This window comes from Lipotes vexillifer, unplaced genomic scaffold (assembly GCF_000442215.2).
Source record: "Lipotes vexillifer unplaced genomic scaffold, Lipotes_vexillifer_v1.1 scaffold444, whole genome shotgun sequence".
Classification (NCBI taxonomy): Eukaryota; Metazoa; Chordata; class Mammalia; order Artiodactyla; family Lipotidae; genus Lipotes; species Lipotes vexillifer.
In genome coordinates, this window is record NW_006793488.1 from 886,228 (window position 1) to 897,278 (window position 11,051).

Sequence of the window (11,051 nt, forward strand, 5' to 3'; positions counted from 1 at the left end):
GCCCAGACTGTTCCAGGGCCCGACGGGGGACGGTGTAAGGCTTTTTGTCCTTAACGTCCTTGCCTTTCTCCTGCTCACCCACCCGCCTCCCGCCCCCAGATCTTACAAGACGTCGTTTTCTGAGAGTGCCCTGGGATTTCCCCATCCCACCCCCTGTCATCCGAACTTGGGGCGTTGGGGGTGTGCAAGCTGGCAGCGCTGAAGGGCTAAATAAAGCAGAGTGAAGCAGAGGGCGGGCGGTTTGCGCGTGCGCACGGCCACCAGCTTCGGGTGGGCCGGTCCTGGGTCCCAGCCCATCCCGCGGGGTGGGGCGCGCCGTCGCTGGAACCCCCGCTGGCCTTCCCTCCACTTTCCTCCACTTGCAGCCCAGCCTCCCCCCGCTGGTGAGGGTCGTTTGGAAAGTGAGGAAGTGAGAGAGCAGAGTCAGTACTGTGCATAAACGATATTGGGGTAAATGGTTGAAAGCAGATGCTAACAGCGTTTTTTTTTTTTTTTTTAATTTTTAATTTTAAAAGTACTGGTCTTTCTGCCGTCGGGGCTCCAAGAGAGGTTGGTTTTTTCCTAATTTCTTTATTAAAGGATAATGAAAACCGGGGTTGCCAACGCGTGCTGGCTCTTTGGGAACACTGCGGGCAATATCCACGGTTGAAGGTGCCTTGGAGAAGGTTTCCTCCTTTCTTTTCTTAATTTGAAATGTCTACTCCACATCATACTTGAGGCAAAAAAGCAGTGGGCTGGACAAGAGTGGGGAGACGCAGGTCCTCGGCCTGTGTCGTCAGTAGTGCGGTGACCTTGGTCTGTCCCCACGCTTCTCTGACTTGCAGTTTGCTAATCCGAAAAAACAGCAGAGATCGGACTACCACCTGATCTCCAAGGCGGTTTTCGCCTTTGGAGTTTTGTGGACTGGAGGGTTTCCAGAATACTGTGGATGTGCAGCCCAAGGAATAAAGTCCATGCAAGGATGCTTGTTACAGGTGCCTTCTTGCAAAGGGCACGTTTCCTTTTGATAAGCAATTTCGTTTAAAGAAACGTATGCAGCTCAGGATTAAGAAAACCTAGAAAATGGTGCTGTTTGGATCTGCATATCAAAATGAGCCAGAGGTACCCCTCCCCCCTGAAGGTAGGTCTGCATAACTAAGGCATAAATGTGCAAAACTCCTGTCCCTAAAACTGCCAGAAAGAGACCACGTCTAATTTGAAGCCTGGTTGGCACCACCTTCCTTTCGCTGTTCAGGGTCCTGCAGCTCCCCCCCCACCGCACGCCTGCGCCCCCAGCGGCGCAGGCAACGTTCCACACACATGCGGACACCAGGTGCGGCTGCGTGTTTTCTTGCACTGATAACAGGGCAAAGCACTGAGCCAGTCCATTTCCCAACTCTCTCTACCAATCCATCCTAAGTGGACTTTCCTGGGTCAGAAAAAAATCCACTGCTATGTTAGAACGGATTGCTCTAACGATACATCTCTCTCATAAATTTAGTCTGTCATTTTTTATACCTTCACCTAGAGTCCTTAATCAAAAATATGAATATTAATGTATATAGCTCTTTTATTTAAAATGACGACAACTATACCATATTTAAATAATCATGTGAACCAAGAGGGGGTTAACATTTTTTCGAGATATGGTGGTAGAGTCCTAATAAAAACCCACTTTGGGAGGCTTGGGTCTCCCTTTGCATCTGCTACTTGGTAAGGTGATTTTTCACTCTTTGATCACTGCTTTAAAATTAGTTGAGACTTCTAGGACTTAAATATATGGCTGGCAGAAGAAACTTGATTTTAATGCAGAAATCTGAATCCTGGGAGCAAATGTTATGTTTGAAATGTATACGTGTGATTAGCTTTCTATTTAACAATAAATACTTTATTTTTAAAATTTAGCATCTTTATTATGAAATATACGCACAGAACAATGCACAAAACAGAGCTGCACAGCTCACTAATTTATCACAAAGTGAACATCTATGTGGTCCCCATTCACACTGAAACAGAACAGACATGACACCTAAAAGCAATCTGTATTCCTAGATAAGATCCTAAGTCAAAAAGGTCAGAGAAATTGTTGGGACAGTTAGCAAAATTCGACTGTGGTCTGTGAATGGGACATTAGTTGGTACTAATGTTGATTTCCCAACTGGAGAGTTGTAGGGTGATCACACAGAAGGTTGTCCTTGTTTGCGGGGGACACACACTGGAGTACTTAGGGGAGATGAGATGTCATACCTGCAGCTTGTTCCCATAGGGTTCAGAAAAGGAATAGCAGTAATGGGGATAAATAGACAGCAGTGGGACAACACAATAAAATGTTATATTGGGGAATCTTTGGGTGAAGGGCTATGGGAGTTCTTTGTACTGTTCTGGCAATTTTTCTTTATGTTTAAAGTTATTTCAAATGAATTATTTTAAAAAATAAGTGGTTTAAGGACTTAGATAGCGCCCCGCCCAAAAGCTTTAAAAACTAAGTGAAATATATATCAATAGATGAATATTCTTAAACCTTAAATAAGCATAAAAAGCATGAACTGAAAATGATTGACAAATTTGACCATAATAAATGAAAAACTTCTGTTCATAAAGTAACACCTTAAAGGAAAGGAAAGGGCAAATTACCAAAATCACCAAAATTGCTATCAAGAACTAAAGAATTCCTGAAACCATTTTTTTTTTTTTTTGTGGTACACGGGCCTCTCACTGCTGTGGCCTCTCCCGTTGCGGAGCACAGGCTCCCGACGCGCAGGCTCAGCGGCCATGGCTCACGGGCCCAGCCGCTCCGCGGCATGTGGGATCCTCCCGGACCGGGGCACGAACCCACGTCCCCTTCATCGGCAGGCGGACTCCCAACCACTGCGCCACCAGGGAAGCCCTAAACCAATTTTTTAAAGCATGTACGCATGCACACACAGACACCCTGAAATAAAACCGGGCAAGAGACATGAAAAGGCATTTCACAGAAGAGAAAGCATGTATGGTTTATTCCAGGAATGTAAGCAAAACTGGCTTAATGTTCAAACCCTCGGTGTCTCCATATCTTTCGTATCCTGAGAGCCTCTCGTTTGGGGATGGTCTCACCCTGGTCCATGTGATGTTTTCTCGCCACCACACTCACAGCAAACAGTTATGGTGAGGCTGCTTCATAAACCAGCTGTGTTCTTCTCGATGACTCTCCTTAGGGAGTAACAGCATGTTGACCCGTCCCGCCACTGGGGATGTTAACCTCAATTGCCTGGTTTGTCAGGTGTCTCTTCCTTAACTTCATCATTTCTCCCTTTGTAATTGGTAAGTGTTTTGGAGGCAAGTATTCTGGGATTACACTGATTTCCTAGTCTTTATCATAACTCCGCATGAGGGCCCTAGCACCCACTGAGCACTCCCAAGTCAACCACCTCTATGATGGTTACCGAATGGTGATTCTCTATTTTCCTCATTTCTTCTAAATTTGTTACTTGACCTTCTACTGTAAGGAAGAGCTTCCTTCTTCCCACCCTTCTTTCCCTTTTCCTTCCCCCCTCTTCCCTCCCTTCCTCCCTCCTTCCCTTCTTTCCTGCCTCCCTCCCTCCCTCTCTTTCTCCCTTTCTCTCTACCTTTCTTTATTTCTTCCTCTTTCTTTCCTTCCTTCCTTCTTTCTCTTTCTTTCTTTGTTTCTTTCTTGCTTGCTTCCTTCCTTTATTCCTTTATATTAGTATCATCTCATGAATTTCTGTTTTATTTAATGTGCTGTAATCCCCTCTCATTCCTATTTTGAGTCTCATGCTCTACTGACTGAGCTAGCCACGTGGCTTAGCCCCTATTTTAATGCTCAGATTGTCCCCTGCTGAGCCGGTGGGGGCCCCTTCAAGCCGATTTTTGTGTCCTCTCGGTGTATCCCGATCATTCGTTGAGAGTTCTTACTAGCTGACACAAAGGGATATTCTGGGCTCACCTTGTCTTGACCCAGCCCCGGAATCAGTCCTTTCTCCAAAAGCTCTGCTTCTTTGCAGTTTCAAAAGCAAGATCTAGGCCCTGACAGTGCCTGTCGCTGTTCGGGAGCAATCGTTTCTGGGCCTCCTCAGAAGACAGAGTTGGGAACGGGGTGTGTGTTTACACGCACGTACATACACAGTCCTAGTTATTTCACCTGCTGCAGGAACTTACTAGTTGTTTTCAGGGAACTTATTAAAATTTGCAGCTCTTCCTTATTTCTTTCAATGGAATATAGTTTGATTCCATTATTTTCTTTTACACCTGGAGGAAGGGTTAAAAGTGATATTTATCAAGTAGCTATTTATCCCCAGAGTGAAAGCTTCAGCAGCCCATCAGGATCCTGTGTCCACACAAGAAAGAGAAGACACTTCTCCCAACAGAGCCGATGGGTGTCGTCTTTCCTCTTCTTAAAATATTCCATGATTTTTAAAAAATAAGTTCAAATAATTCATCTGTTTGAACTGTCATTTTACCAGATGTATATTTTTCCAACGATACTTTTGAAAAATGTGATTATATTTTCAAGAACGTGTGCTGCTCAAACACTGAGACAGTCCTGATATGGAGGCCAGGCTGGCCACAAATGTCATCGATTATTTTGTGAATACACTGAGAAGGGAGCTTGGCTGGCAGCACGGCAGCCACTGCACGGACGTCCTCTCCCGTTTCCGTCTTTGTGTGAGGCTGGGCTCCAGGACAGTCTTTATGAAAACTTTTTGGATAGACTTCCTTTCCATTTGTGGGTATAAAGAGGCTCCTGGTGATAAACTTCTGGATGTCAATCCGTCTCGCCCTGACAAAACAGTGAACTCAACCTCACCGATTTCAGCCAGTAAGTTCCTGATGGTCGTGAATCATTTATTAACACAGGATGGAAATGATCACACTGCAGGTCACACTTGGTGTCAGACAGACCAACGTGGGATCTGAGTTCTGGCTTCCTCCCTAAACTTATTTGCTGTGAAAGGATGGTCCAGTTATTTACTCCTTTAGGCTTCAGTTTTCTTATCTTTAAAACGGGCGTAAAGATATTGACCATATGGGAGTTGTTGAGAAGAGAAAGCGTGGTGCTGTATTTAACAAGCTCACTGTGGGGGGTGGCCTCGGAAGAGAGGAAAGCGTCTCTGCCTCCTGGGCTTCCGTTTTCAGACCGCAGGGGCTCTCACCCTTCTTACTCGGAGGGCAATGGAGCAGCACACTCTGGGTCTCTCTGTCTCAATTTCCTCCTAGTTCTTCAGTGCCTGTTTTTCTGGAGTCACTTCTCCCAGTGATTCAGGTCACTGTGCTGTTGGTCATGTCTTATGCTGGCAATGGCCTTCATTTGTTTTCAGGAGCCTCTGAGATTGCTCCACCTCTGGACAGCTTGCTACGTTCGTGAACTTGGATTCTGCTCTGCAGTCTGCTTACCTCTCTCTCCTTCCAGAGACACGTGGGCACGGCACATTGGTCCCGAGATTGGAGTGGGCAGAGGGAGGCCCACTTAGGCCTCAAGATTAAGCCATCTTCTAGGCTACAGGGACATATTGTACAACACAGGGAATATAGCCAATACTTTCTAAAGACTGTAAATGGAGTGTAACCGTTAAAAATCACATAAAAATTAAATAAAAAAAAAAATTTAAAAAGCCAGAATACATGCAGGAAAAAAGAGATTAAGCCATCTTCTCTACTCGAGTTTTTATTAGAGGTTTTTGCTGTGAGATGCCGTGTTTACCCAGATGGATGAAGCTCTTCTCTGTTTCTCATCAGTTTGTGTTCATGTGTGTACTCTGTTCAGGACCTTGGGCCAAAGGAGGGGTGAACAGCACCCCAAAACCCTGACACATTGCACATAGTCACTGATGAAAGCATATGCATAAAACACATAACCCAGGGTGAACCTGGACCCCAAGGTTTTTAGAGGGAGACTGGAATAAAGAATCTGAAAGAGATTGAAGCAGCCAAATCTGGATTGTAGTTGATGAAGCATTATTTCAAAATGAATAACTCATACTTTAAGAAATAGACTGATGTTAAGCTGTGGTGTGATTGTCTCGCTGGGGTTATAGGTTATGGGTTGAATTGCATCCTTCCAAAAAGATGTGTTGAAGTCCTAACCTTCAGGACCTCAGAATGGGATATTTGGAAGTAAGGTCTTTATAGAGGTAATCAAGTTAAAATGAGGTCATCGGGGTTGGCCCTAATCCAATATCACTCGTATCCTTATGAGAAGGAGAAATTTAAGCACAGAGACCGTCATGTACAGAAAGAAGATGATGAAGACAGCAGCCATGCAACGATGGAGTCAGGATTGGATGTTGCCTCTTTAAACCAAGAAATGCCCAAGATTGCCGGTAAGCCACCTGAAGCTAGAATAGCCTTCCTCACAGATATTTCCTCAGAAGGAACCAACCCCGATGACCCTGGGATCTCAGACTTACAGCTTCCAGAACCTTGAGACAATAAATCTTTGTCTTCTAAGTCGCCCAGTTTGCGAAACTTGCTTGCGGCAGACAGCCTTAGCAAACTAATCCATAGAGCCAGATGCGACACCGCTGGCGGGGGTGGGTCACCCAAGGGAGCGGGATTCCTGGGAGGAATCAGTCTTGGAGAAGGAAGTGAGGCGGGCTTTAGCATGAGCTGAAGGAAGGGCTTCCTGCCTGCTCTGTGGCCAGAGCTCCACTGGGGCATGGGGAAGGCTGAAGCACTTTGACTCGTGGTGGACGTCCACCAGCTACTCTGACTGCAGGAAGCAGGCTGGAGTGAGGCAGAGCCCAGGAAAGTTGTGGGCTGAGGTTGTGGTTGTGTATTGTTTTCTGTGTTGTATTTCCCTTCCGTCACTTCTGATCCTAGGAAAGTCTCGCTAAGAGTTTACAGCTGTATTGTGAGAAGTGATGCCCCACATTCGAGATGAAGGATTCAAGAGGTGAACAGAAGGCACCAGAAGAGGCACAAGTGCTGTTCTGGGGCCCCCGCAGGCCCCTGGGTGGTGTTTGAACAGGGGAATTTGAGGGGAATGTCCCTGGCCCATTGGAGGAGACCCTTTGGGAAACGCTTAGAAATACCTGGCTGAATTTTGAGGGAGCGGATAACTGGGTAAAATTCACAGCAATAAATCTCACCACATTTAAAGTGTATGTAACTGAGACATAATTAAATGAGGGCACACCTTTACTCAAATGATGTCTAAGGAAGATGCTTCCAGGCTTAAAATTCTATCATTTTAATTAAACAAAACTGCCACTGGGCAGTGACTAGCTGTCACAAGCCACGTGCTTGCTTCTGCAGGTGAAGGAAAGTTGCCTTCGGACCCTCAGGCGAGGCCGTGGTAGCCAATCTAGGGCCGCAGCTCAGAAGCAGGAACATACTGGCAGCTGTAAGGAGTGACAGCTGGCTGCATATGCAGCAGGCACAATTTTCGCATCTGAAAAGCCCATGGGGGCTGGTGGTTGTGGGGAGCTGGGCGATCTCTAAGATTCTTTCCAGCACTGTAATTCCATGATTCTGGGAGGACAGAAGAACTAGTGGGTGTCAATAATCTGAGGCTATTCAGTTTGAGGACAAACTACCCTACACATTAAGAGCCCCAAAGAGTATGAAGCATTAACGCCTATGAGGAAACTGAGAGCCTTTACGGAGCACCTTCCATAATACAGGTGCAATCTAGGTGTATCGGGGGAGCAAAATGGACCTGGTTTCCAACCTCATGCCTCTTAGGGTCTAGAAAGACACAGGTAAACAAACTGATGAATAATTACAAACTGTGAAAGGAGCTCACCCTTTCTCATGGTGTGAGAAAGAAGAGCTAAAACAGAAAGAACCTCTTTACATTGGGTAATTGTATCAGTGTCTTAGAGCTGCTATAACAAATTACCACAGACTTGGTGGCTTAAAAGAACAGAAGTCTATTGTCTCACAGTTCTGGAAGCTGGAGACTTAAAATCAAGGAGTCACAGGGCCATGTTCCTTCTAAAGTTTTTCGAGAGGGTCCTTCCCCTCTAAAGGTTTTACAGAAGGGTCCTCTGCTAGCTTCTGGTGGTTGCTGGCACCGTTGGAATTCCTTGGTTGGTAGCTACCTCCAGTCTCTGCCTCTGTCTTCACGTGGTCATGTTCCCTCTGTGTCTTCAAATCTTTCTCTCTTTATGAAGATACCAGTCATTAGATTTAGCACCCACCCTAATCCAGCATGACCTCGTCTTAACTTGGTTACATCTGCAAAGGCCCTATTTCCACATTCACAGGTATCTGGGTTAGGACTTGACCATGCCCTTTTGAGGGACACCACAGCGATCATGGATGTTTTCTCTGAGCAGTTGATATTTAGGTTGAGACCTGAAAGAGAAAAAGCAACAGCTGGGCAAAGAGAAAAGAAATAATAAAACTTGAGGTGGGAAGGAATGTGCATGTGTGAGAGTCTCAAAGAACCCAGCCAGTGAAGGTGGGGTATAGTGAGGGGACAGCGGTACCAGATGAGTTTGGACAGAGGTTGGGGCCAAGCAATCCACCTTAAGGAATTTGGATTTTATTCTAAAAGCCCTGGCAAGCCCTGGGAAGCCATTGGAGGGTTTCAAAGGAGGGCAGTGTCACATGAGGGTGGAAACGCGACCTGGTCTGGACAGGACAAAGAAGAGCTCTGTGGGTCATGGAGTGAATGGGGCCAGGAAGAGGCGGGAGGTCTGTGCAGGAAGCTATCGAGGTGGCAGGTGAGAAGGGATGGAAAGAAATGGGTGGATTCTTGAGACATTAAGAGACCGAATCAACAGGACTGATCTGGGTCGGTTGATTCCTAATATAGGTCTTGGTCTAGAGACACAAAGTAAATTTTTAGGGACTTGCACGTAGCTTAACTCAGCTCATCAATTTAACTTATAAAAATTAAGTAGTATCCACATCAGAGCTTGAGTCCAATGCCTTTTACTAGGTGTTGACAAAAGATGGCCCTCAGGTCACATTCGACCTGAGATAATTTTTGTGTATTCTACGCAGCATTTGAATAACAGGGAGAGATCGCATAACAGTCTAGAGTGCCAGTTGCTCTTGGCAAGTCAGGAAAGCTGGCAGCAACGGGACCTGCAGCCTTTCTTGGCCCAACGAGCTGGAATTGAGCACAGCTTCCCCCTCTAGACAGACAATGGGCTCTCCAGTCATCCCAGCCTGCGACTGTGTTTTGCTGTATCTCCAATGCACCTCTCTTATTTAACTTTACCTCCCTGGCCCCTGTGGGGCTTGAATTTGCTCCTCTAATTATAGTAAACAGAATGGTTTTGTTTTGTGTGGCACCTCTGCATATGTCCCTGCATATATGAGCTTTTGTGACGGTGGGTGGGTGGGTGCTGGAGCACTTGGGATTCAGGCTCATGTCTTCCTCTCTAGAGACTTTATAAACTTGAACCAGAAGGAGTATGGCAACGCCAGAAAGTGGTCTGACTGATCCTATGTAAGGATTCAAGTATTAAATTCAATAGATCTCTTGCTTCTTTTCCAAATTTTAGTTCTTCCCCCTGGAATTTCTGGCATCGGTCATGACAGCCTTTCGAATCACAAAGGACAGTAGTTTATGCACATCATATTCTGTTTAAGAAAGCAGGCAGGGCTTCCCTTGTGGCGCAGTGGTTGAGAGTCCGCCTGCCGATGCAGGGGACACGGGTTCGTGCCCCGGTCTGGGAAGATCCCACATGCCGCGGAGCGGCTGGGCCCGTGAGCCATGGCCGCTGAGCCTGCGCTTCCGGAGCCTGTGCTCCGCAACGGGAGAGGCCACAACAGTGACAGGTCCGCGTACCGCAAAAAAAAAAAAGGAAAGCAGGCAAATTTTGAGGGGATTTTCACAAACATGATGAAATCCTAAAAAAGAAAGCTTGTACTCAACTCCAGTTTTCAAGGAGATTAATCTTCTTAGAAGACGGCACTTCCTAGTATTGTTAGAAAGAAAGCGTTTCAGTAATTACAAGTGCCTTGGAAAACCGATTTGGATATTTCCCCCATGAACTGATTTCTAAATTGTGAAACCACAAGGGACTGCAAATTGCATACAACTTCAGCTATGGGAACAAATGTTTTCTTAGCAAAGAAATATATCTAAAGCTAACGTGAGATAATCTCTTACCCAGTCTTTTAGAGGCATGCTGCCTGCATAGCTAAGTGGGCTTTTGTTCACAGGCAAGCGGCTAAAAGGAAATTCTTGTTTCTGCTCATGAAGAAGAAACTACCATCTCCAGGAGAGTCACAGAGAGGAAATTGCTGTTTCCACTTACATGTTCTCCAAACAACTATAAAATGTTTGTTAGCAGCAAAATAAAAGGACATATTATACTTTAGATTCCTAGAACTTTACTGAGCTTTATTCCCTTTACCCTCTGGCCTAATTGTCTAGTGTCTTGTCACAAAACAGGATAAAATGTGCCAGAAACTCGTGACAGGTTGTTCCCAGTTAGAATCTGCCTTGAATTGAGCCTGATGTTGACATGACATCTACAGTCTCCATTAAACGATGGCGATGATGGCGTCTAACGGCAAAGTAGGAAAGTGGTTTTATTAATGTATGTGTTTCAGTTTTGGTTAGAAGCAGATCCTTAATAACATTTGTGTTGGAGAATAGGATCTGTCTCATTGGAGTCCCTTATGTTTCCCAAAAACTAAAGTGGAGAGAAGATGGGGATGGCGTGCGATTTGACCAGCAGTTTATCCAAGTTTCTGTCATTCTTTGGAACCCAATGAATTGTTGACGATTCTTTTTTCAGCCTGAATTGGTTATAAGGAAACGTTTCTCCTCCCTCCCTCCCTCCCTCCCTTCCTCCCTCCCCTCCCCCTTCTTTCCTTTAATATAATGCTTTTTATTATATTAAATACATGCATAGATGAATGAATAAATATCAGCTATCAGGAAAACTGGTTGTATCCTAGAAATACGTCTTAAGCAATACGTCCGGAAATTGGATAGCCAAGAAGTAATTTATGATGGAGCTGACCAGTCAGTGAAAGTGCCACCTCGGGTTAGGCAGGGGAGAGAACATTCTTGTACTCGTCAGCGAGAAGTCAATGTTCATTTGACATTTAAATCAAAAGACCCACTTTGGATGGCTATAAGCTCCCTTCCGTGCCTGTGGCATTCC